Consider the following 6,833-nt stretch of genomic DNA (forward strand, 5'->3'; position numbering starts at 1 on the left):
GTGCAAAATAAGACAATACACACAAAGTTAACAAAGTTTTGGGATAGAGAAAGTGTTTGTCTGTGACAATTATTAATCGAGCGACAATATGCCTCAAATTATGGCTGTACGAATTTTGAATAGTTCATCATCTGTAGTAGCAGAATGCAGCTTTAATATCGCCATTTGTTTCATAATTTTGTTTGTAAAAGGGTTTCATGTATAGGAGCTGGGGCTTCATTTTAAGTGGAATTCCCTGAAATATGCTTCTTTTGGAACTACATCTGGAAAATAATTTTAAGCAACTGGTTAGTACATTCCATTGTATTGTAACAATTGGTTTTTGGTGGTTTATGATCATAAGTATTTCTGCTGTATGGATATTTTTTAAGTGCCATTGCATTATCTTTCCACTGTAAGTGATAACTGTGTCTCGTCACAAAATACTTTGAGTCAAATGAGGAAGGAGTTGCTCGCTCCCTTGCAGTACTCGAGTATGGTGCAGTGTAATACTTCATTCTGTATTAGACACGGATGGTTTCAGCGATGAAGATGGATGTCTTACGTCATCCGGGCGACGATGATGGAAGCAGCAAGGACCTCTGAAATGTTGGCAAACCTACAACAGTACATGGTGCAACAACCCAGAAGACTGCCATCTTCAGACTCACTGCCATGAAAACCTCAAACCCTAAATACTTTCAGTGTTCTTATAGCAGTTTTCATGGTCCCTTTTGATACACCTGTTTGTGCTTATTGTTTAAGCTTTTCTGCATACAGCAGTGAGTCACACATGAATATTGCAAAGAAGTATAATACCACTTCTTCACTGGTAACATGGCATTAGTGTCAGTGGCCAATGCAGTATCACATGTAGAAGAAAGGTCATGACACATCACATCTGCAAAATATGTATCCTTCGGGGAGTTTCTGCATCTTCTGCTCAGCATTATATTCTGTTGAACATAAATCTGTGATGTTCAAAATCTTGATCTTATGCTTTATTTATTTTGTAAAATTATTGCAGATATGTGCCAAGGGACTTTCTCTCAGTTTGCTAAATTACAACCTCCATTCTTTAAAAGCACTTCAATCTGTGAAAATAAAAAGGTCTCGAGATCCGGTCCCACATTCTTCCATTACAATTAGTACCGCCTGGCGTAGACAAGTTTCACATCTCTCTTCTGATATACTTTGCCATTTCGAAACCAAAGCACTTCAATCTGTGAAAATAAAAAGGTCTCAACATCAGGTTGCAACATTCTTACCTTACAATTAGGACTGTCTCTCCTATAGAAGTTTCACATCTCTCTTGTGAAATACTTTGGCATTTCGTAACCAAAGCACTTTAATCTGTGAAAATAAAAAGGTCTCAACATCAGGTTGCAACATTCTTACCTTACAATTAGGACTGTCTGTCCTATAGAAGTTTCACATCTCTCTTGTGAAATACTTTGGCATTTCGTAACCAAAGCATTTAAGAAGCAGGATTGGTGCTCACATTGCACAACATGTTCATCATTTGGTCAGTAAGAGAACTACATATGTGAGACTGCTCCTCCATTTTAAGTCACATACAGTTTTGGCATCATTCAGTTGGCACAGTATTTTGTTTCTCATTTTACTGGTGATGTTGTTTGTTTGTTTTCTTTAAATTAATTATCTGTGATTATCGTTAAATTGCATGTATACTTAGTTATATTATTCTACAGAAATCTCAGTAATAAAGGTACAGGAATTCCTGTATGGATTTGTACCTGCACACGTCATACTTATGAAACATATGCCTTGCAGTATTTGTGAGAGTAAACATTGATTTTTAAAAACAACTGTTGCTGTGCTGTGGCTTTCTTTAGAAAAAGATAATTTGATTGAGATTTTAATGATGCTGTTTCTGAGACATTTGTTACAGGTACTGATTCACAGGGACGAAGGTTGTTATACAAGGGTGCAGTTGATTGCTTCATAGAGATGTGGAACACAGAATTAGTTTATGGATTTTTTAAGGGATTCATGCCAGACTATACATGTCTTGGACCACATACTGTTCTTTGTTTTTTATTTTGGGATGGACTCAGAGGACTTCAGACTAAGTTTGTAAATAGGCAACATATGAAAGATGGAACTGTGGAAGTTGTGAAGTCATAGTAACAATTAGTTCATTGTCCTCTGTGTATTGTTTTTCATTGAGTCTTGGCTTACTGTTATCAGTGGAAGAATATTTATATTGTTACAATCAGAACTGAACTACTCTGAGGCAACCTGGACACCCAAAAATTATAAATAATTTTTATTCTGTCAATATTGGTCTCCTGTTTTGTAACACCATGTCGACTTGTAGATAGATACAAACATTTTAGAGGAAGATATTGTCTCCATCTTCCAGGCTAAAGAATTATTTCAGAGCAGTCTCCTTCCACATTTTACTGTAGAACGTTAATGAGCTCTTCAGTAATAATGAATCTCACTGGCATCTTAAATGTTTATATAGTTGCCTAGACAGAATTTTTTCCTATTCCCACTTTTCTTCTTCTGTGAAATTTTTGTGTATAATTATTTACTTGGTATATTAATTCAGTAATAAACATATTTTGAATATAGTGCAATGCTAGTGAATTCTAAATATTCTGTATCATTTCTAAGATTAGGTCTGTTATAGTGTGTTCTATTCCTGGGACATGTTTTTATGGTACTAATTTATGTATAGGTATTTTCTGAATGTAATATGACTTGTCCAGTAATGGATGAAATTATTATTTTATAATTTGTATTCAGTTGAGTACAAAATTTAAAAAGGTGACATTCTTTTGATTGGTAATAAAATAGCAACAAGTGGACTGTATATTGCTTGAAAAAGACGTGTGTTCCTTTCTACAACCTTTTAACTCCTCTTAAAAACCTCATTTCTGAGGCTTGTATTCTACTTCAATCCCTTGCATTTAGTATTCAATTTTCTGAGCCATATAAGAGTGTGGGGGGTTCCCATAACTTTGTAAAATTTCAGCTGAGTATCTTTTCTAGTTCTGATTGTTTTCCATGGAATGCTGTAGTTTTGGTTTTAATTAATATTTTCATGTTTTACTCTGAGCATAATTGGTGCAATTTGTACACAGACCTATGTAAGCTATGTTCTGATTTTTGTGAGATTACTTGTTTGTCTGCGAAGAAGATTGTATTTAAACAAATTCTGTCCTTTAATTTTATTCTTGTTTTTATTTTGGCTCTTCATCTGTATAAATGTTGTATGGAGTTTCAGATAAGCTGCACCCATGTTTAACTCCTTGATTTGTTTGTATTCCATGTGTAATTTGATTTCTTGTCTGTATTATTGCATTTGTTGAATTGCATCATATTCCATAAGTTGTTCCTATTTACACGATCAAATGCTTTATCATAGTCTGTGAGGCCAGGTGTGTTTCCAGGTTGAACTCCTTTCTCTTTTCCAATATTTGTCTTAGTGCGAGAACATCGTCGATACACGATCTGCCTCGTCCAGATGCACTGTTCTAGCAATAATTTATCAGCGACAACTTTGAGTGTGTATGTCTGAACTTGTGTTGAGAAGACTGAGTCATCTGTACTTTTTGGAGAATTAGCTATCTCCATTTTTAAAATAATGATATAATTTTTTTCTTTTTAATCAGGGATTTTGCATCTTTCCTGAGTCTTAATTCGAGAGGTTCTCCTTTATACTTGGCTACTTCAGAGTTAATACCATCTGGATGAGTGGCTTTTTGGTCTAATTTTAGTTCTTTTATGGTAATTTGATCAACTTCTTCTACCTGTATCTTTTTTGTCTCTATTGTGGTCTTGTTTTGGGGGCCATGCCACAATTTTTTATGATGCTCACATTATTTTTTCAGGTTTATAGTATCTATTTGAGCAGTATCTTTTCCTGTGCTATTCATAAGCTTCATTGTTTTGTATGCTATTATTTACCTTCTATGATTGTCTGTTACTGATAAATCTTTTCCGCGATTCCTTACGAGCTTTTTTCAGAAGGTTTCTCCTCGTTCTTTGCATTCCTTTTGTTTGTTCCATTGGGTTCTATAATTATATCTTGTAGGCTATTTGTCGCTTTGTCTGTCATTTCTCTCCATATTTTTAAGCCTCTTTCATGATGTGTGTTTGTGTGTGGTCCATTCTTTTTAACTCTGTATTGTTCCAAATATTGTCATTCTTTTGAATAAATCTTGTATTCCCTCTTCCTGTAACAGATAGACTTTGTAGACTTCTTTCAACTCTATTCTCTTCCATCTTGCCATTAATTCTACTTCATATTTTGCTAAGTAGTGGATAGACGTCAAGTACGAAGGACTGGTGGAACAAGACTCGTTTCAACTGAAATCCATTTCATGAGGTGGGTGGCGGTTGACTTCATGTTTCATCAGGAAATGGATTAAACAAAATTTTAAATGTCACTGTTAACAGATTTTCTGCCTCAGTACAGAAGAAGCTGGAAATATTTTGTAAGAGTCGGTTTTGATAGATTTTGGAAAATATTGAAAACTATGGTATCAAGATCAAGGAAGAAGAGTTACCTATTCCTTGATACAGGCAGAACAGGTACACAAGAGTGCGTCGTGCTATAATATCAGTCTCCTTCGCAGGCAGTCGGTATATTTACATAGGGAGGATGATCTTGCACATCTTTCTTTTAAATCTTATGTTAAAATGTATTGAAGTGAAATGCCTACTGTTCAGGCATCTGAACGCTTATATATGAGAGAGAGAGAGACAGAAGTTATTGACCATTCAGTTTAGGTACTGAATTTTAAGAATGTGGAATGTGGAATTACAACCACAGTAATTTTCTTGTTGTTTTGTTAAATTGTGTATGGTTTGAGTGATGGAACAGCATACCTTTGCACAGTAGTGTGATTTAACATTATAGGCCTACATATACAAAATGTTTATATATAGTTTTTTTATGTGTGTATATACGAGTGTTCCTAAGCAGCAGAAAGTTTCTGCCCCTCTTGTTTCGGCTAATTCCCAAATCATGTGAGGGCTGGAGGGGAGGAAGTTGTAATTCAAGAGTACTTGGAGGGACTGAGTGAAGTCAAAACAGATTTTTGTTTTGTTTTTTATCATCGCAATGATCAAGATCCAAACTGTGTGTACCTGTCATCTGACAAAATGTTTGGTGGAAGTATATGAATATTCACAAACTGTCTTGTAATGTAATCTCACATTTAGTGCGATGGTTTCTCATTTATTATATGAGGCAAAAATGAAATGATTAAATATGCTGACGTGTAATTCTTTGATTTGGAATCAGCAGTAATAATGATACAACATACTTTATACTCACTTTGAGTATGTAGTAAGTGAATACATTCTGTTTTGAAATCCTCCCTGGAAGACCATTTGGAAAACATATAAACATTAAAATTGATCGTGAAGAAATAGGCAGTCCATTGAATAATTGAGTTTTATCCACTGCTCAAGGAAATCCATGCACAATGGAGTTAATTACTTGGCTCTAATCTGTGGTAGCAACTCCTAAAGGAAAAGTTAACATGAGTACCAAAATCTTCCCATATTTATGAGCACAATTCCTTTTAATCATAATAGATGTTACCAAGTCACTGACTCTTCTGGACCAATCACAAAGTGGCTACTGATTCAGCTGAACCAGTACTAAAGTGTGTTTTGCTGTTAAAGATTCATGGAATAAGGGGCTTGTTTCTGTTTGTAATTTTCCCTTTACGTTTATCAGGTGTGGGTTTCCACAGTATTGCTGACAGTTATGTCTTATTTCTTAATTGAAAGATGCTAAGTTTGATTTTATTGTGAAAGCTGAATTTCTAACATGATTTGAGACACAATTATCTTGTTTTGTGTGCGTGTTACTGTGTTATGTTCCTTGCAGTATGTATGTGTTTTGCACATGGATGCATGTGTAAGCCTCAAATTTTTCAGATTTCCTATGAATCCTTGGTTCCTTTTTATTCAGTCACATAATGCCCTTATTTTGTAACTTTTATGGACATATTAAAGAGACAAGGAGGTGGAAGAGAAAATACTGCATTCTTTGTAAATGTGAAGTTTACATTTACTGAATATCTTTAATCAAAATATCAGGGGACTGAGGGCAAAAGTGATGAATTATGTCATACAGACTGTCTCAATGAAAACAGCCACAAAAAACTGATTATAAGCCCAAAGAATTTGTCTCATACTGTAAATTTGTCAAGAATTCACGGTGACAAAATTGATAATATTTTTGTAGATAATATAAAACTAAGCTCATCTACATTTACCGTAATAAATTCATCGACTACTATAGTACATTTGAAACAGAGAACTGTAAAAATAATGACAGTCATTCAGTTTCAAATTCTACTAAAAAACTAAACTTGGTAAAACTGTTGAAAAAAAAGACAGTTATACCAAGAATAAGTTTAATTCATTTTGTTTTAAAGAGGACTGTCTTCTGGGTAATTGCACTGTGTAGTCTGGTAGAATGGTGAACAACCTAGAGATGGCCATTTCATGTTACCACCATGAGAACCTCAAATCTCGCTGATTTACGTAATACTTTTCTGCAGTATTTGAAGCCAGTTTTCTGATTAAATATTAAAGTATGCACAAGATAATGGACTGGATTACATAATAGAAATGTAAAAAGAGCCTATTATATCTACAACAGGAACACTAATGATCCAATAATAACCATTGTAAAATCCTTAATAAAGTTAAAAAAGGGAAAAAAAGTTTTATAATAAACTTAGAGCAAAATATAATCAAAATAGAAACAGCATGTAACTTGGTAAAGTAGGAAACAGGACAAATACATTTAACTGAACAGATGCCCTCTTTATATAAACAATAAAAACTTAAAAGGGTCC

This window comes from Zootermopsis nevadensis, unplaced genomic scaffold (assembly GCF_977971745.1).
Source record: "Zootermopsis nevadensis isolate Lab colony 2312 unplaced genomic scaffold, Znev_1.0 Znev_ptg000022l, whole genome shotgun sequence".
NCBI lineage: Eukaryota > Metazoa > Arthropoda > Insecta > Blattodea > Termopsidae > Zootermopsis > Zootermopsis nevadensis.